Raw genomic sequence first — 21,680 nt, forward strand, 5'->3', positions numbered from 1 at the left:
ATGTTGTCATTTTAATGTTATATTTAACATTGCCATGAAAGCGGGAGGTTTGGCTAGCCACAAAACCAGGTTCAACCCACCATTTTTTTCTTAAAATGTCCTGTACCAAGTCAGGAAAATGGCCATTGTTATATCATAGTTCGTTTCTGTGTGTGTTACATTTTAATGTTGTGTTTCTGTTGTGTTGTAGTTCTCCTCTTATATTTGATGTGTTTCCCTCAGTTTTAGTTTGTATACTACTGTTGCCTTTATTTATCAATCCGTACAAGTTTATTTTTACTCTGTCTTCTGTGCATGCTAGCCTCTCAGCTACACTTTTAATGGCATTTTGGCAGTTTCTGCTGCTATTCTTCATTCCTCCCTCATAGGCCACTTCCAAAATTTCCTTTTCTGTGTCTCAATTCTCTTCTTTTTCTGTGACATTCATGAAAGAAAAACAACAAATGTCAATGCAGATCGTTACGTTTTGTATCTGTAGTAATATACAATTTTGACAAAAACCATATGAAATTTTATGTCTTTTATGCTCTTCAATATTTTATTTGGCCTTTATACATTTGATTCGAGCTTCTGACAAGGTGTACCAAATTCTAAGCCTGGTATCTTTTTGTAGATTTAGCATTTGAAAGCTACATGTAGATGTAATCATGATTTACACTGTACACAGCACAGGAACTTGTGAAGATTCAAATTGGCTCGACAGTATATTGAAAGTGAAAGATATATAAACAAATAACTTATATACTAGAAAATTGTTTTTTACGATTGGTTACAGAATGTAAGCAACTGCTTAGCAGTTATAATCTTCAACTGTGTTATAAAAGTTCATAATAATATAGACACCAGTGGCGGATCCAGAAATTTTCATAAGTGGGGGCCCACTAACTGCCTAAGAGGGGACCCGCTCCAGTCATGCTCCAGTGATTCCCTACATAATCAACCAAATTTTTCCCAGAAAAGGGGGGGGGGGCGGGCCCCCGGCCCCCTAAATACGCCTCTGGACACCTTGCGTTCATTAGTGTATTTGTATGTATTAAAAAAAACAATAAAAAAAGTAATTAATTCAGTGTATCAATTATTTGTGTATTACCTTAGTATTTTGCAAAACTTTTAAGAATTTTTGGTCCTCAATGCTCTTCAACTTCGTACTTTATTTGGCCTTTTTAACTTTTTTTATTCGAGCGTCACTGATGAGTCTTTTGAAGACGACACGCGCGTCTGGAGCAAATACAAAATTTCTATCCTGGTATCTATGATGAATTTATTTGGGGAAGGAACCATAATAAGAAGAATAAGGGATCAAAACTGGCTTAAATTTCTGTACATTTCGGTCATGATTGTTAATATTATTACAGGTAAAAACTGAAATTTTATCAGAATCTACGTTTCAAACCCAAAGCATAGGTTTGAAAGATATTAAACAATTCTGTTTTGTAAGTGACCATAGATTAGAAATTGAAATAAGAAAATACAAGAAACAGGTTGTGCGTGAGTTGTGGAACTGTATACTATATGAAACGTTTGCTCTTATTTCTGTAATCTGTAAGCCTATCAGCAAACACACGTCTTTATTGTTGTATTGTCGATGATACAAACGCATCTGATACTGTCCAAAGGCTTATTCTTTGGTATAAATTGTCAAAAATGTATATCCAAGATAAACTGTTATTAAATCTATGTATACTAATGTGTCTACTTCTATCTGTTTTTATTGTTTTAATCCTGAATAATTAACCAATGAATTATGCTTGATGCGGGGAGAGGATCTCCCATACCTTTTTCATTATAATTATGTTAACGTTTTTGAAATGGCATTTATCAAATAGTAATGTTATACCATATGAGATGACAGATTCAAATTTGTTCCTTCTTGTGTATGCCTACGGATATTTTCTCATGATTTATTTAAGGGTTACAAAATATGCTTGTAACACTGTATACATATACTGTAAAGTGGTCACTGAATGTTGATAATAATAAATTTTTAAAGTAAATTTGTAGTACTAGTATTTAGAAAAGGTCGTAGAGTTCATGGTGATGAGAAATGGTATTATGATAATCAAGAAATCAGAGAAGTTCATAATTTTACTTACCTTGGTGTACTTTTAAATTGTAATGACAAATATAATATGTTACAACATATACTATCGGAACAAGATAGACAAGCAAGGTTTGATTCAAAGAAGAAATATCAAAAGTATTTATTGGAAATATTTCATTTTGTTATCACTTTTTTATATTTATTTCAATTCTGTGTTGAGTTATGCAAGTGAAATATACTGTCCACACAAAGCCCCGTCTATTGAGAGAGTACGCTTGAACTATTATTAGAATGTATTTAAATATTCTATGTTAAATCGTCTACTAATTATGTTAAGATATAATGTATCACAGACTAGGTAGATTGTTTCTTATTTTTACAAGAAAGTACTAGGTATTGGCTTAAATTGCTAAATACGTCACACCAGTACTTTTTGTTTTATCAAAAAACTGTTACAATCACCTATATAGCGAGTTAGATCGATGTCCAAATATTTAGTGTAATTGGTTGTATCTTATTAAGACTGAACTGTTTGTTCGTTGGTTTAGGTGATGTTTGGTATAGCCAAACCCTTATTTCAGACTGACTTGCCTTAAGATTTTGCTGTTATAAAACAACGTGTATATGATTGTCTAAGACGAGACCTTTGATGCTCAGTTACATACTTCTCTAAAATGTTCTAATTATATATATATATGATATTTTTGAAAAAAGACGACGTGCATATTTATCAAACTTATGATAACATTCAATGTAAAATGCAGTGTAATTACGAGTTATATATATATATACCAAATAAACGGATCACAAGATGTAACAAAATAGATCTTATTATTAATTTATTACCAAACCGAAAACAATAAACTGGCGGAAAAGATGGTATACCGCAAACATAAGGTGCAAAAATTTGTACACCATATCCAGATTTCGACAATTAATGTCTCTTCAGTGATGTTAAGAATCGAAACGGTATTTGGAAGGCCATATAATTTACCTCAATTTAGGATAGACTCTTGAATTTTGAAAGAGTCAAAATAGGATGAACGGATCATATAAACCCGAAGGCAAATATAATACAAGCTCAAACGAAAAAATATAAACAAGTCTAAATTGAAAACAACGTTCAAACCTATGATTGCGTTAGATAAAAAACCGCAATTTTTATACATGTGCATGCAAAACAAATTTCTTGGTAGAGGGGTCTAAATACAGCACAAACAACATTTTCCAAAAGACCAAATGAGTGAAAAAGTATATTTTAACAAAACGCATTTGACTATAGCAGGTCGAACAACTGAAGTTCTTAAACCATGCTGACTGCCATTGGCGATTGCCAAATAAACGGATCACAAGATGTAACCAAATAGATCTTATCATTAATTTATTACCAAACAGAAAACAATAAACTGGCGGAAAAGATGGTATACCGCAAACATGAGGTGCAAAAATTTGTACACCATATCCGGATTTCGACAATTAATGTCTCTTCAGTGATGTTAGGAATCGAAACGGTATTTGGAAGGCCATATAATTTACCTCTTGAATTTTGAAAGAGTCAAAATAGGATGAACGGATCATATAAACCCGAAGGCAAATATAATACAAGCTCAAACTAAAAAATATAAACAAGTCTAAATTGAAAACCACGACAAGAGTCAAAATAGGATGAACGGATCATATCAATATATATTGTTTATATATATATATATATTTGTATAGTTTAATCTAAGTAGACTGATATATGATTCATTCAACATCACAATCATATTTACTGATGAAGGATATCTGTTATCCGAAATATTTATAAATAATTACATTTATAGTTCCTTTTTTTGTTATTGGTGTTGTTGTGTACACTTTTTAGGCGTTTATATATATATATATATATATATTAAATACAACACCTTCTGCTATTCTGTGACATATTTTGTGTGTATATATGTATAAGTGGTGTATTATATATATAATTAGTAATTTGAATGTTCTGTAGTTTATATAGACTATGAAAGTAAAGAGATATATATTATGTACATGTTCATAACTGTAACTCGTTTTGTGTTTGCATTTTTATCCGAAAAGGGTTTTTCAGTAAAAGAAAGGAGTTCCAATGTCCAACGCGTTGAACATATTTTATCTGTAAAAGACCATTTTTGTTTCAGTTCTTTAAACTATTTTTTTTTTATAAAATGTAGTTATGAGGTCCCTGACAATATTGTTTTACATAAATTTCTCTTTCCAAGGGCCATACAATTAAACTGAGAATGGAAGCGGGAAATATGTCACAAAGAAAACAACCCGACAAAGAGCAGAAAACAGCCCAAGTTTACCAATGGGTCCTTAACAAGAACAGTTTTATTAATGTCCCTTACCATCCCACGTACATAATTATATGTTCAAGGGCAATAACTTTAATATTTTTTGTGTGCTTTAAGATTTCTTAAGGCAAGAATTGTAGACACGAGAAGGCGAACAATACAATTACGTACATATATGTTCAAGGGTAATAACTTTAATATTTTGTGTGTGCTTTAGATTTATTAAGGCAAGAATTGTAGACACGAGAAGGCTAACAATGCAATATTTTTTGTGTGCGTTAATAGATTTATTAAGGCACGAATTGTAGACAATGCAATATTTTTTGTGTGCTTTAGATTTATTAAGGCAAGAATTGTAAACACGAGTAGGCTAACAATGCAATATTTTGTATGTGCTTTAATAGATTTATTAAGGCAAGAATTGTAGACACGAGAAGGCTAACAATGCAATTTTCCATATAATTGATATTTCCAAGGGGCATAAATAATTCTTTTAAAATGAGTTGATCTGCACCAAACTTCGATGTTGTCCGAGGAATTTCTTATATAAACCTGTGATATAAGTTACATTAAATTCTGCCAAGAATTGGCTTGTCAAGAATTGTACACACGAGGGCGCCAGCAGTGCGATATGCCGTAAAATCAATACTTCCAAGGAGCATAACTGTTATATAAATACATGTAGTTCATCGTCACTTATATTTTTTTTTTATATGCAACAGGTTCAAAAAGTAGTGTATCTGACGAGTTATGTGGTATTTTGGAATAAAATCTTCCAACAATTTGTGCACCTGGATGAGCTCATTCATATCTTTCATTTTTTAGAAACTTGTTCCAGTCAAAAATCCGAGATCGGCCCCTGGTGACTTCCGAGCTACAGTTCTACAAAGCCGGGGGTTTGCCAGTTAGTCAAGAATTTTCAGAAAACATAACTATATATGATGAGAGTTATGTTCATATTTAAAGACAATATAATATTGCTTCTATATATGTCAAGTTTATAATTAAAAACAGAATATGGACTTATCTTTTTGGGATATTGTCTCATGTGTATTTACCCAAATCCTTTAATTTTTTAATGGGTTTTTTTAAGAACTGTTTGTGCAGTATTCTAATGTTACAGAAGATAGCCATCTAAGATTATATAATTGGCCACAACTTCTACTATTTCTGCGGGCAGGGTGGGAATTCAGTTTTATGTCACTTTTTGAATGAGAAGAAAATAATTATTTGTCTGTGTACAATTCAATAATTAAAGTTCAGAAGTTTTCTGTTGATTATTAAAGATTTGGAACTTTTGTTTTCTTTCGCAAAAATATAGAAACTAAGACAAAGGAATAAATTTCTACAAATAGTAATTAACTTTTATAGTTATGCAATAAGCTTATAAAGACAAGCTCGTACATTTTCATTTTATTAAGTGAGCTATTTATGTTAAAAAGATATTTGTTTTTGTATTCTGAAAAAGATGAATACTGTAAAAATCAAAATAAAACTAGTGATAGTTTTAAAATGTATGATACATCTGTACAATGTATATGACTTTTTGACGGAAAATGCATGCTTGCATTGAAAACAAAATGTAGGGTTGATTTGCTTTTATTGTCAAATGTACTTAGACAAACTGAAATATGTTTCATATTATCTAGCGATATATGTTTGATGGAAAAAATGAAATTAGTACCACCAACCATGTACTCTTAAAAGAAAGGGAAAAATTTCACATTGAATTACCTCCCTTTTAACATAAAAAAGAAGTTATATGGAAAAATCTGATAGACACTTGGGAAAAAGGATATACTTTAATATCCTTCATTGGTTAATTTTTGGGTGAAGAAATCGGTGTTAGTAATGAAAAATAAACAGAGCAGGGATTTATAATTAATTATCTCCCATGTTATATAGAATGGATACATTTCCCAAGAGATAGTCAAATATTTGATTTGATTCAACATAAAACAATGTAAAAAGAAGTTAGTTTATAGGAAAAATTAAAACGCATCTATAGTTCTTATTATAAAATGTATAGGGCTTTGTTCAGGATTGTAAATGTAAATTTTGTTTTTTTGACAAATTAAAAAAATCAGTTCTTGTATTAGTCAAGAGAAAGAAAATGCAAAAATGCAAAATTAATATGACTATTATTGCACAAATACAATATATGTATATATATAATATCTAAACATAGTAAATAGGTGTATAAGTCAAATTAAATGAGCTTTCTTATAGGTTTAAGAGTTCAAATACGCATACAGATGGTACACACAAATAGTATGAAAATCTTTATATATTATTATTGATTAATGTAAATAGATATATAACATGTTGGATTGGATATAGACAATGTTAATACATGGTTTATAGAAATTTAAAGTGGTTTGCAGTCTTTAATTTCACTTCTTAGCATATTCATGAATTTTTATAGTAAAAAACAATGTTTGACTTTGTCATCTTGGAATGTGCATGGCCTCGGAGATAAGATTGAAGATCAAATGTTTATTGATAAAATTAAAAGTGATATAAATATATTACTCGAAACATGGAAAGGAAGTTGTAAACTTAAGATTATAATATTGAATGCTTTAATTGTATTTCAAAAGTCAGAAAAAAGCGCAAAAATGCAAGAAGGCACAGCGGAGGCATAATTGTTTATTATAGAAAAGAGTTAGAAAAAGGCATACAAAAAATTGTAAATGGCACTTCATCAGAAAACAGATTATGGGTTAAACTTGACAAAAACTTCTTTGGTTTTTTAGAAGACGTATACATGTGTGCAGTATATGTACCGCCTATTTCTTCTGTGTACTTTGAAAATGATTTCATGTCTTTAGAAAATGAAATTTCTATTTTCTCTGGTAAAGGGAAAATTCTTTTATTAGGAGATTTTAATAGTAGAATTGGAAATAAACCTGATTTTGTAGTACAGGATTCAGCAGAAATAAATAGATTTGATGGCTCAAAATTATTATATACAATTATTGCCAGAGAATTATATAATTGATGATGAAATAGTAAGACAAAATCAAGATAAAATTTATAATTCAGAAGGTAAATCTTTATCAGACTTGTGTATATCTTCGAGGTTGTGCATATTAAATGGCAGATATATGGGAGACAGTTTAGGTTATCACACATTTATGTCTGTAAACGGGTCAAGTACAGTTGACTACGGTATTGTTATATTGGTACAGATACAGATCACCTTAAAGTGTGATATAAAGATATATCCTAATATACAGTTGGATAAAAAAGGATGGAAAAGTGTAAGAAAGAGGATTCTGAAAACTTTTATATAGGGCCTTAATTTCAGAACAAATAAAAAATAATATAATTATAATCAATTTTGAACTAGAAAATTTTTCTGAATGTTAAAAAGGTGTTGATGGAGCAGAAGAAAATTTAACACAAATTTTTGAAAAAAATCTCTGAAATTTCATGTAAAATAAAAAAAAACAGGGATAAAAAGAAAAAAGAAAAAGTTTAAACAAGTTTGGTCAGATAATTCAATCTATGAAACCAAAAAAGAAATAAACAGTATTGGAAATAAAATTAAAAAATGTCCTAGTAATCATTTGAAAAACAAATACTTTGAAATGATAAAAAAAACTAAGAAAAATGACTAAAATAAAGAAAGCGAATATAAGAAGCAAATTTTTGATAATCTTACAGATACATTTGATAAAAAACTAAAAGACTACTGGGATATAATTAAAAATTTTAAAAAGAAAAAGGAAGTTGACCAGGAAATTCCACCAATTTTACAAGATGAAGATCAAATTAAAAAACACATTCAACAACAAGACAATCCAAAATCATGTGATGAAAATTTTAGCCAGGAAATAGAAAAATAAATTAAAGGAGTATGAGAATAACATAGAATTTAAAGAAGAAACTGATGCTCCCATCACATGTAAAGAGGTTAAAAATTTAATACATAGATTAAAAAAGGGTAAATCATCAGGTCCAGATAATATAATAAATGAAGTTATAAAATATAGTAAAAATGTAACACTGAAAAGTACTGTCAAACTCTTTAATTTGATATTAAATACTAGTGTTTATCCTTCTTCATGGCAAAACTCATTTGTAGTATTGTTACACAAAGCAGGAGATAAAAGTGACCCTTATAATTATAGAGGTGTTTCCTTAATAGATTGTCTACCAAAATTATTTAATGCTATCTTAAATGAAAGACTTATAAAAAAAAATGGAAGCTGCTGTCAGTAAAAGTCAATTTGGTTTTCCTAAAAATCATAGGACTTCTGACAGTATCTTTGTATTAAAATCATTAATAAATAAATATTTACATAAAAAGAAAAAGAAAATATATGCATGCTTTGTAGATCTCAGGAAGGCCTTTGACTCCGTATGGAGAAAGGCCCACTTTTATAAACTTTACAACAAGGAGTTGGTAAAATTTTTTATAATATTATTAAACAACAATATATTAACACTAAGTCAGCTATCAAAGTGCAGTATCAGCACTCAGACTTTTTAAAATATCAAGAGGGGTGAAACAAGGAGATTCTTTAAGCCCCTCTTTGTTTAATCTTTTTATAAATGATATTGAAAGTGAACTCTCAAAAAATGATAATTATCCTTTAAAATTAGTTTCTTCTGAGGTAAATTGTCTTATGTTTGCAGATGATCTACTTATACTTTCAGAAAGTAAACAAGGTTTGCAAAATAGCTTAAATAATTTAGAAGAATATTGTGACACCTGGCAACTTACACTAAATGTTAACAAAACTAAAACTATGATTTTGCAAAACAAAAACATTAAATTAGAACAATCTTTTGTTAAATATAAAGATATAAATTTGATAAATGTTTCAGAATATAAATTTTTAGGTATTCTTATTAAATGTAATGGTAATTTTAATCATAGCTCTGAAGAACTAGTAAAAAAGGCGAAAAAGGTAATGTTTGCTATTAAATCCTATACTGGTTCTTTAAATAATATCCCTATTAAAGTAGCATGTAGTTTGTTTAATACTATGGTGTAACCAATTGCTACATATAATTCAGAGGTTACTTTTATGGATACATATATAACATTATATAGAGCTGTATAGAGGGCAAATGTATCCCATAAAGAAATTGACTTTCTTGACTTTACTGATAAAACTTGTTTTGAAAAACTTAATTTATCATTTTGTAAATATATTTTGGGAACACGAAAAAATGCCTCAAATTTAGCAGTTAGAAAAGAATTAAGTCGCTATCCATTAGAATTAAAAATAAAGGTCCAAAGTTTACTATATTTAAAAAGACTTCTAAATAATTGTATAAATCCCTTATTGTATGAGGCTTTCACTCTATCAAAGAATCTAGACTCAGCAGGATGTTACACATGGTTTACGTATATAAAAAACATTGCAAAGGAAGCAAATGTAGATTTTAAACATATTGAGGAGTGTAAGAATCTAAACCAAATAAAAACACTTAAAACTGAATTAAAAGTTAAACTCCTTAATCATTATGAAAAATTATATAAACATAAATTTGAGAAAATAGATAATAGCAGTAAACTTCTATTATATAAAACATTAAAACAAAGTAATAAAATAGAAACATATCTGAACTCTAATATATTTGAAAATAGACGTAATATCACTAAATTAAGATTAAGTGATCATAATTTATTAATAGAAAAAGGAAGACACCTAAAAATCCCTAGGGAAAACCGGTTGTGTCAGTCCTGCAATACAAATGAGGATGCAAATCATTTTCTTTTGTATTGCAGGAAAAACGGTTCCATCAGACCAGTTTTTATTGAAAAATTAACAAAGGCTAAAAGTATAGAAAATTTTAATAGCCTCAATGAAAATGAAAAAAATGATTAATATTCTTTGCCCATCAACACAAAAACAGGTAGAAAGCATAGGTTCCTTTATAAAAAAAAGTCATTGGCACTAAGGCTAGGGGACTCATAATTGAATTTTGAACTATTTTCATTAGTTTGTTTTATATGATTATACATGCTTTTTTCTTGTCATTATGTTAATGTTGTTTTTGTCACAAATCGTATAAGTTGGTTTATATGGCAATAAAAGTTTGATTTTATTTGATTTGTGTAAAAATGATAAAAGATATGGCGGCATTCAAACTAGAAATTAATAGTAGGTCATCTTCAAATTTTCCCGTCCCCCTTCACAGAATTATATGGTGGTCCCCTTTAAACAAATTATCTTCCGGGAACTTGAACGGATATATATTTTTAGATCCTGACGCGGACGTGTTAGAGAACACCCTGTAAGTGTAAAGTGTTATATATGTTAATCAAATTCATTTGTGGTTAATAGTTTTTTGTTTATATGAATAAGCTTTCGTGAAGCAAACCATTTTGAGATTAATAGTTTAGTTAAACACAAAGGACGTCAAAGATTTTGAAATGTAAGTATACCAAAATTTTCCCAAGTGCATGACGTTGTGATTGCCGGCATCTTCAAAATAAAAAAAATATGATAAGGGACCGGTCATTATTTATCTCCAAAAGGGGGGGGGGGCAAAAAAGTAGGGGGGGGGGGGGGTGTCATGAAAAAAAATGAATCTGATAGAGGGGGGTCATGAAAAAAAAAATCTTATAGAGGGGGGTCATTCTTTTTCAGGTTGATCAAGTATGGGGGTCATGATTTTATTGGCCATAGATTAATTGATCGCCATATACCATGACCCTAGAATATACATGTATAGTTGTTTGGGCCCTTCAGAGCTAACTTGTCTCCTAGTTTGACTCTTTCACAAATATCAAACTGTCACTATCAGTGATCTAGCTAATTTTATTGTCAAGTGACTAATGAATATTACCAAAAAATGTGCAAAATTAGTCACTTTTCTTATGTTTTTCTTAGCCATGATGTTATAGGACTAAGAAACTAGGAATAGAGACTATAAAATTGGTTTCATAATCCTGGCTTTACCACAGCAAAAGTAGACTTTGCTTTTTGAAGGTGAGACCATTTTTATTTTTCAAGATGAACTCATATATTTTACAAACTGTTGTTTTATGTGTACAAAAAATATTCTATAAAGACATTTTCAAAGCGTTTTTTTCTTACTTTTATTCCATATCTTAAATATACCTCATATAGATTTCCAATATAAATAAATATATGAATGATTTGTTCATTGTTGAAGACCCTCCGTTTTCTGTCAGAGTGGAGAGCGACAATGTGGAAATGAATCATTTATACTATAAGAAATTATTAAAAGGCCAGAAAAAGCTTAATTTCAACATCTATAAACTTGAAAAAAGACATCCTGACATTCTGTATGAATACAATAAAAAGTAATGCTTAGATATCAAACAAAGTTCGAATTTTGTACTCTTTTAAAACTGTAAATGACAAAATCATAATTAAATACTAGTAACCAACTTAAACTCCAATTAGTTTTGAGTTTGACGAGATGGTGCATATTATTGGATGAATATCGAGCTAAATATGCCACTTTTTAAAATCTGATTTTATATAAAATATATTGGAAATTTTGACATTTTGAAAATACCTTTAGTCTAGGATACTGTATTCATTTAATTGTTTTGAAAAAGAAAAACATTGGTGTTGGGATCTTCACTATAAATGAATATTTTGTTTAACTTTATAAGATTTGCACTTCACATATCACAGATATATACTGTCTTATGATTTTTTTAATATAGAGCAATTTTATTATATTAAAGGGTATTTTCAATAAAAAACACAACATTTGTGATTTGAAATAGCAATCAAAATGCTGATTTGAGATTAATATGGTTTTATTGTTTTACAATAATATTTTAATATAAACTAATTGTTGATATTATAGTACATTGCATTGTATTTATGGCAAAAATTCTTGACACTATTTCTTCAAACAATGGACATTTGGCTTGTTAAAGACTGTGAAGTTACATCAGGGTATCCTTTATTCTATCGGATGTTGCCATCAATGCATTCTCTGTGTATGTGTATTAAAATACCTTACTAGGAATATTAGCCACATATGATAATTGAATCATTTGAAACCTTTCAATTATAATCAGAAAAAGGAGGGGGGTCAAAAGTTTTTATGTAGTTGAAAGAGGGGGTTTAAATTTTTGAACACATTTTGAAAAGGGGGGTCAATCTTATTTTATCATTTCAAATTTACATCCCCCCCCCCTGGAGATGAATAATGACCGGTCCCTAAGGGCTATATGAGTTACGGTTCCGCAGCTAACATTTTTGTAACATCATGCATGATGCATGATCCGGTGTGATGAATGAGGCGTTTATAAATAGAATGTTACAGTCTGTATCAATGCTGTATCTTGATTGTATTTCATACATATTTTTTGGTGTTTTAAGAAGATAATAACAGTATAATGATAAAGATATATACGCCGGGTCTATCACTATTGTAATTAAGTAAGTTGACCAGTAACATCTAACGACCACGTGTACGTAATATTTGAGAGTGAATATTAAGCCAGTAAGAGCAACCATTCACTACGATCACTTATATTTGAACTACATGTATGTATGCAATTACCTCTGAGTGGGAAACTGTTGTGGTTATCTCCATTCTTGGACTTATAAATATAAACGAAATAAGATTTTTGAAAATAGCTCTCTGTAAGTTCTGCAAATATGGCGAAGATAGCAATGATGTCCGAAGGATCAATATCAGCGATTGGCTTAATTGTTTAAATTTGTTATCAGGCCTTGCGGTCATAAAACTTTCGAGCACGATTTTCGTACTCAGACTCAGAAATCAACCAATCAAAATCATGGATTTGGTGTTTCGAGCACAAATTTTGTACTCCGAGTACTGAGTAAAGTTTTATGACCGAGAGCCCAGAACTAAAAGAATTTGTTAGACCGTACATGTTAGACTTCAAAGTACTATGATTTTATATGTCAACGTTAGCGATTGGTTGATCGCACTGTCGAGTTTTTTTTTGACGATATTAACAGAATTTTGTTAGACCACACGGTCTCACGGTCTTACTTTGTTAGTTATATAAGAAGGCTAAAAAACCTAATATATTTCTTATATTAAAAGATAAAAGGTATAGGATGGGGTAAATATATGACACTGAACGTGAAACAAACCATAATCAATCAATTTAATATTACTCTTAATATCAGTGTAAATTAAATATACTTCTTCTGCTAGGCTGCTAGTGCTGTGGGGGTATATGTTGAATAATTGAAAAATGAGTAATTGATAAGGTAAATCTTGGTACACAAGAAAAAAAGATAACACTAGTGATATAAAGATTCCTCTATCAAAAAATATATGTGATTAAAATAAGTAATAATTGTATGTATTTATATAAGTTATAAAATACATTTACACCATGATTACATTGAAGGTATAAGGATACTCTACATTTTTTCATGATAATCATGATCACCATAAACGTAGTCAAATTTCAGAATGAATTTCAATTTAAATTATGCTTTCCTGCAATCTTACATAATCCATTTCTAGCTGTTATTTATAATTAACTTAATTAATAAAGTAACATCAATTTTCAATTCAAAAGCGGTTAATGTACAAAGAGAAGGAACTTTAGCAGGTTAATGGTGCAAAATCCGCAGGGGCCGTATCAGCAGGTGAGTGTTCTAGACCCATCTCGACAGGGGTACCCTTCTCCCACCTCCCGCCCCCTATTTACCACCTCCCTCTTTTAGAATCTTTTTTTCTCTCCCACCTATGTTTAGTCTACCAACCCCCACCCCCAACCTCCCACCTCCCTCAAAAGATGTCCACCTCCTCATACATATCACAAAAATAAGCTTAGTTGCCTTTAAAATTCATCTTTGGTCATCTTTTAAGTTATCATGCATTTACCAGAGACATTAAAAAAATCTTGCATTTTTTACACACATGGTAACTTGCTCAAATATGTCTTAAATGTTTATGGAAAGTGTTATATAAACTTTTCTTTTTTTGTGTGTGCGGTCCTGTGCAACAATTTTAATCTTTTTAACCGATGTATTTCTTATGTCTATAATGTTATGAATATCAAGAGTTGCCTCCCATACACCATGGATTTGACCCTTTCAGGACAAACAATTAATTGGGAGTAACTTTCAGTAGTCTCCCATTAAGAACAGTTTGTGTGGTAGTTAAAATGTTTTGTATAATCTATAGTTTCAACAATAAAATAACTGAAAATCAAGTAAATATCACACAATTACAGAATTACAAGACTTTTTATGCCAATACATTGACTGAAATGAAAAAAGATAAAAATAGGTGATAAGGTTATTCGTTTGTCTTTAGGTCTTTTTTCTTTTAACACTGATCTATGTCTACAACATATGAGGGTCTGGATGGGTTTACAGAATAGAGCATAATAGGCAAACAGGGCAGAATAAAGGGCAATAAAGATACAGAATAGAGGAAAACAAGTAAAATAAAATAAAGAATAGAGAATAATGTGGTGTTATATTATAAAGAATAAGTAATAGTGTTAAACTGTAAAACAAATATAAAGGAAAGAGAAAAATGGCTTAAAAAAAGCAATGAGAAAACATTAAATTTTAATGAAATGGTTATAAAAAAGGATGTTTATGATTGCTAATGAGGCAACTATCAATCAGAGTTCATAAAACTAATATAAAGCAATTATAGGTTACCGTACAGCCTTCAACAATCAGAAAACCCATACATGAAGTCCTAAAGTTTTTTTCTGCATAAACAGGCAAAGTAGTTATTTACACACTGTTCATTAGCAATCATACCACATCTCCTTATTATTTATTTTTGTTATGTAACAACACAAAATATGTCCTTTGTGGTAAATTATCTTTTGGATTTTTTTTTGTTTTTCCCGAGGGAGGAAATGTGTAGTTTATAGTTGTCACAAGTCAGTTTTTACCATTTTGTTTGGGCCTTTTTTTTTTTTTTTTAGCTCACCTGGCCTAATGAGACACGTGACCAACTATGGTAGATTCAAAGGTGGGCCCTAGAGGGTGTACACTATTTTTTAGCATAAAATTTTCTTAAATATTTTGGCCTCGCTCTGCTCGCCAATGTATATAGCAGTATATGCTTTTACGACCCTCCTTTCAAAATTTCTGGATTTGTCCCCAACTATTGCCATCATTTTGAATTTTTACTGTTGTCCATTGTTTTCTGTCACAGATGACAACAGATATATTCTACTTGTTTTATCCATAATCCAGTCCTCTTTTCTTGGATTGTGAAGTCACTGATTGGAACTGGCCCCAGGAACACAGTAATCATCCTATGATTTTGGTGGTCCACAAACATAATTTGTAGTGTGGACAGTCACTCACACAGTATTTCTTCCAAATTTTTTTCTTTCACCTTTCGAATTTATTTCTCTGTTTTGGGCATAAAATAGCAAGTAGGGGATGCAGTTACACTAAAATAAAACATGAATTTTAAGGTAGTTAAAAAAGTTCAAACAAAAATGTCTGAAGCTGTCAAACTAAACTCAAAAGACCTCCTCAACATAACATTGTCCATATTTTGAGTTATATAATTTGTCCCAAAGGTAGCACACTTCACTAATAAACTGCTTCGCTGAGCGCAGCTGGATACGCCGTAGAGGTCCAACACTGAACAGTTGGGGCAAAAGTGGACACAATATTCAAGCTCGATACAGGTCTGAATTTGGATTGTATTAAATATTTAACATATTATAGGTTTCTGAATAAATGTAGTCAAAGAACTTGAAATTGGTTATATGAATTGAATTTATATTCAATTAAAGATTTCTTGCTGTTGTGCAATACACTGTGCTGTTGCGCAATACTTAGTAAATCTGTTGTCAGACTATAAACAATTAAAGTTCAATTAATTCTCAATCATATAAGAAATTTATGAAAATGTAAAGGGAGCTTACATCAATAGATATAAATAATTCACCAAAGTTTCATGAGAATTGCTGACAGCATTTTTGAGTTATTGTCCAAAGACTGGAAAATCCCCCCCTTTTTAATGAATAAAACCCCGTAACTCAGAAATGTAAAATGTAAAATTTATAAAATTCTAAACTGAGCTTACATCAATAGCTCACCAAACAATTCACCAAAGCTTCATAAGAACTGCCGAAAGCATTTTTGATTTTTTGTCCGAAAACTGGAAAATCCCGCTTTTTTTATGAATAAAACCCTGTAACTTGGGAATGTAAAATCTAAAATATATAAAAATCAAAAGGGAGCTCATGTCAATAGATATAAACAATTCACCACAATTTCTTGCAAGTTGGTGAAAGCATTCTCAAGTGTTTGTCCGAAAACTAGAAAATCTCCCTTTTTTTTAATGAAACCCCATAACTTGGAAACGTAAAATCTAAAATTTATAAAAAACAAAAGGGAGCTCACGTCAATAGATATAAACAATTCACCAAAGTTTTATGCAAATTGGTTAAAGCTTTTTTTAGTTAATGTCCGACATGTTGATGACGGACAGACAGACGGACAACGGTAAACCATAATACGTCCCGTAAACGGGCATATAAAAATCTTATCTAGAAAGCGCAGGTGATTTTTTTAATCTGCTTTTTTGTTTCAAAGAAATGCACTATAGAATAACCAAGTTCTCAGGTCAACTAATCACAGAATTTTTATTTACAATGATTAACATGACAGGTATCCTGGTGGAGCATGAATTGCTTACCCACCGAGTTCACTCCTGTTTTTTATGGGTTTTTGTAGCTCAATCCTTTATTTTCCGTGTAGTTTTTTGGATTGCTGTTTTGAAAATACTTATGGTTTTTGATTTCCTTTTGGTATTATCTTCCCTTTTTAAATAAACTTGACACAAGAGATATCTCGATTTTGTAATTTCGAGAGTAAAATGATCAATTAATTAGGTCAAGGTTTGCTGTGGATATGTTTTTTTGTCATAAAAAGTCTTCTGTCCAAATTTCATAAAACACAAAAAAGGTTTGAGAAAGCTATTGATGTCTAAAAAAAACTTTTTAACTACAGATCATCTAAATGTGATGCTGCCACCAGAATCTAGGATCGCTATGTTGGAGGCTTGACAAAAATCTGCTTTCAGTCATCAAAACATGACCCTTTGTGACCTTACAAGAGCGACAAACAAATCTAATGTAGCAAAGTGAAAAAGTTGTGATTTTGATCAGATTGACATACATGTTTAACAATGTCATTTTCCTTGCCTGTCCTGAGCCTGGAACCTGTAATCTAGTGGTTGTTGGTTGCTGTCAGTCACTTTTTCGTTTGTAGTACAAATCTTGCCATTTGTTTTCTCTTTCAGATTGTTTTGCATTTTATCATGTATGGGTTTGCTCATTGGTGAAGAATGTATAATAGTAACCAGTAATTGTTCACAACTTTTTCCTTTGGAAAATCAAGAAATAAAAATACGATGTTGAAAAATTTTTGTTTTATTTAGAAAAAAAATATGAATATTCTATAGGAAAAAGATACAATTCTAATACAATAGTTACAATTCGTTACACAAAAAAAAAAAAAAAAATTATCTGACAAAAACGGACAATATCAACATATTACAGAACTTTACAAGATACTGTTTAAATGTTATCCAAAGAGAAGATGGATTTTGATTCCAAATTTATAAAACTATCAAATTTGGGTTTTTGCTGTTATGAGGACACCAATCATTCATAAAATATCAAAAGTGTTTTGTAATAAAATTACATTGACCAGAAGGAAATTAATAAATATTCCAACTTTATTAAACCACCCTTAATGTTTATTATTGAAAAAAATAAAATTCAAAATATGCCCACTTTTTACACCACCCTTAATGTTTATTATCTAGAACTCTGTTTGCAATTTCGTTTTCATATTTTTTGGTATTTATTTTTTTACAATTTTTTTTTTACAGAGCTCTAGATAATAAAAATATCAGATGTATTCAATTTCATATTTATATTGAATACACTCTGACCATCATATGTCTTTCTTTCTCTTACTCTGACCATCATACACATCTCTCTCTCTTTCTCCCATTCTGACCATATACAATTTATACAATTAGGAAAATAAGTCATATAAATTGGCAAGAATATTTGTAATTTACATGTTTATTGTTTTACTATGTTCATCAGTTGAGTCAGTAGGTGACAATTACTTCATAAAATTGGTGATAAAGCAGCTGTTATGTAGATTGAAATAGTTTCTCATGTTCATTTCAGACTTTTGCTTGTTTCATCTGACCATTAGTTTCTAGGAGTTCATCTATCTGATTTCATGTTCCACTAGTTCTGTTTTTCTCATAAAGTATGTTTTTCAAGTCAATTGTTCCTCCTCACTACAATATACAAAATGTTAAGAATTAAAATCTACAAGTCAATTTAATTTAATGATGAAAACTTCAAAGGAACATATGGCAACTAACATTCGACTCCAGAAGAAATGTTTTACAACAATATTCATAAAGGTTCAGTACAATTCGGAAAATTTTCACCACCATTTTACATTTTGGTCCCAAAGCCAGGCTTAATCAGGTATGGGTTTTGCTCATTGTTGAAGGCTGTACAGTGGTTGACCTATAGTTGCTACCTTCTTTGTCATTTGGTCTCTGGTGGACAGCCGTCTCATTGGCAGTTATACCGGATCTCCTCGTTTTTATATTAGTAGGTCAAAAGGTCATATAAATACCCTGTATATTCTATTTTTAGATATGAATAAAAGTTGTGAGGGTTATGTGTCAATGAGACAGAAACAAAATAACAAAAATAACCAAAATACATCTAGAGAATTTCTGTTAATTTCTCATTAGCTTTCATAAAATTTCATTGTGTAAATGTTTTTCTACTGATGTAACAAATCTGGACAATTAAATTTCTTGTTACTCTCTCATTAAAAGTATTCTTCTACATCTATGTATTAAATACAGTTGGATTACTCCAATAGGAGTAAGGTCACCTTATCGGCAATTATCAAACATCACATATTGCTCAAGTTAACAGTAGAGGTCGTCTTGACATTGCTGTTAAGTATGTGCATTTCAATGTATTGCTGAAGACCTTACAGCAACAGTTATGATGAAGAACAGCAAGAAAGTACATATTCCTTTCATGAATTGGTTATTTTTTGACACATCAAGAAATATTTGCCTAAAATTCAATTGTGTTTCGTCAACTTTCCAAAGATGGCTATGTGAGTGATACATGGTTTTTAAGCAGCTCCGAGTCTCATTTGAACTAAAGTTGACATCCAGGTAATCAAGGCAACATCAGATTGAGAGGTATTTCAGACCCTTTGCAACTATAACAATACCAACCTTGTATGAGGTGAGATCCTGCTCCTATGTCCTACTCCTTTCAAGAAATTCTGCTGGTTTGATCCTTGAAGCATGATTTGATGTACATCTGAAACACAGAAAATATTTCTTAGTTTTTTTGGATCAACTGCATGAACAATATTTATTTCGTTTGCCAGGTATTTTCCCTAAGATATAAACAAAAGAATCTAAGACAAATACATTTGAATGATGTTGAAATTTGTGATCCACTTCAATCTATAGAAAAAGGTCAATACACCAATCACATCAATTGTTTACTTGGCACATCTTTTTACTGGATATCTTAATTGCAAATGGTATATATAATTCAAAATCTGCTGAATACGATTGAAAATCCATTGTATTGCAAATACCCACAGAATTTCTTAAAAGTGAACACTTACCATTAATCTATTCAGAATATTCTCCATAAGTTTAATATCTTGAAAAAGACAATACTGCATCAATCTGAAAAAAATTAAATAACATCTGGTTAAAGTGACCACTATTGGAAGAAGATTCATTATCCCCCCCTTAATATTATTTGTTGGTGTTTAATGCCACATTCAGCTACCTTAGCTATATCATGGCAGAAATGTTTTGTGTGGAAGAAGCCAGAAAACCAGAAAACATCAGCAGGAAAACTAACAATCCTTATCAATTAAGATCAGAAATCAGCAAGGTGCCACCCGCTCGGATTGAAAACAACCTCAGAGTTGATCAACTAGTGATCTCTTTAGATGAACTACTGATACCAATTTTCCACTGAGGCCCCTACAACAAACTTATGCTTGATTTAAAATATAAAAAATATACTTTGTAAAAAATGTTGTTTGGCAATCCTTGTTTCTGCATGAAATATCTAATTTATTTTGTCACCTTTTTAATATTGATAAATAGCTTTTATTTCTAAATCAATAGTGTTTAAATTAAAATGTTATTACCTAGAATTATACAATCTTTTGCTCCAAAGTCCAAGGATTTACTCAAGGACAAGATGTCGACTACAAGTAATCTGAAATCATCAGGTCTGTATAGGATCCTCGCTTTGAGATCTACACCAGTGTAAATCTAAAGAATTTCTCCTTTCAGGTTGAATATTGAAATCTGGAATAAAAATATTTCACTTTTATGAATGGCATGTCTACATACTTGACTTGAAATAACCTTTAAATAAAACTGTTCAATTCAGATTTTTGTATTGTTTTTTTTTTAAATTTTATAATGATCTCAATATGACTAATTGATAGTTGTCTCAATTGGCAATCATACCACTTCTCCTTATTTTCATAATTATGATGGTATTTGTTGATATATTTCTTCTTTTTTTTTTATATTGTCTATGTTGTTGTTTAACCTCTATCAGTGTTATTCATTGGATGGTTGTAACAAGATTCTCATCTAGCAAAGAATTCCCTCTAATTGGTAGTCGGGGCCATGATCTATAACTTGTAGTAAGATGTAAGCTTAGTCAATGTTGTTACTTTTAAGCTTTTTTGCAATTGTTTACAGGGATTTTTTTGGTCATGATTTAATAAATTATTTCCCTTTGATTAAATTTGTTTTTTTTTTAACTTGTAAAATCAATTCAGGTGGATCATACAAATAATCAAAAAATCAAAAAATCCTGCTGCCTTATAATAATACATTCTGATAAAATATTTAGCTATTGCTTTTATAGGCATTATCAATGTCTTCCTATGAGGAAATGAATTGTCAAAAAGCATTAATTGGAAGTTTTGGTACAAGTTTGCTATTCATTTTCTTATTAGGTCATACAAATTTCACAATTCAACATGTTCAACAAATCCTGCTGCCTTACAATACATTCTGTTCAACAATAAAAAAGAAAACCAGAATAAACTAAAACATTTATCAAATTTATCAAATAGATATTAATTGCAAAAATATCATAAATCAGGAACAAGAACATCACACAATAAATCCACACTAAGTGAGGTTTGGCCCTTGGAATTCAAAATTTAAATCCATGAAAATAATGCATTTTTTACAGACAAACTATTTATACCTTGTGTTTTTCTTTGGATAACGTCAGAATTGGTAATGAAGAGATGGAAATCTGATCAGCTATGTGTTCT

General features: G+C 30.3%; 1 long non-coding RNA gene across 1 annotated transcript; it reads right to left on the reverse strand.

Annotated features, from left to right (window-relative positions):
- Positions 1 to 17,700: 17,700 nt before the first annotated feature.
- LOC127735120 (uncharacterized) lies at positions 17,701 to 20,674 on the reverse strand. The gene is made up of 4 exons (XR_007998072.1): positions 20,526 to 20,674; positions 19,986 to 20,049; positions 19,582 to 19,669; positions 17,701 to 18,606 (listed from the first exon to the last, which is right to left on the reverse strand). It is a non-coding gene; the product is annotated as an uncharacterized LOC127735120 (long non-coding RNA).
- Between the last annotated feature and the right edge of the window lie 1,006 nt (positions 20,675 to 21,680).

Source organism: Mytilus californianus, unplaced genomic scaffold, assembly GCF_021869535.1.
Source record: "Mytilus californianus isolate M0D057914Y unplaced genomic scaffold, xbMytCali1.0.p SCAF_3, whole genome shotgun sequence".
Lineage (NCBI taxonomy): Eukaryota > Metazoa > Mollusca > Bivalvia > Mytilida > Mytilidae > Mytilus > Mytilus californianus.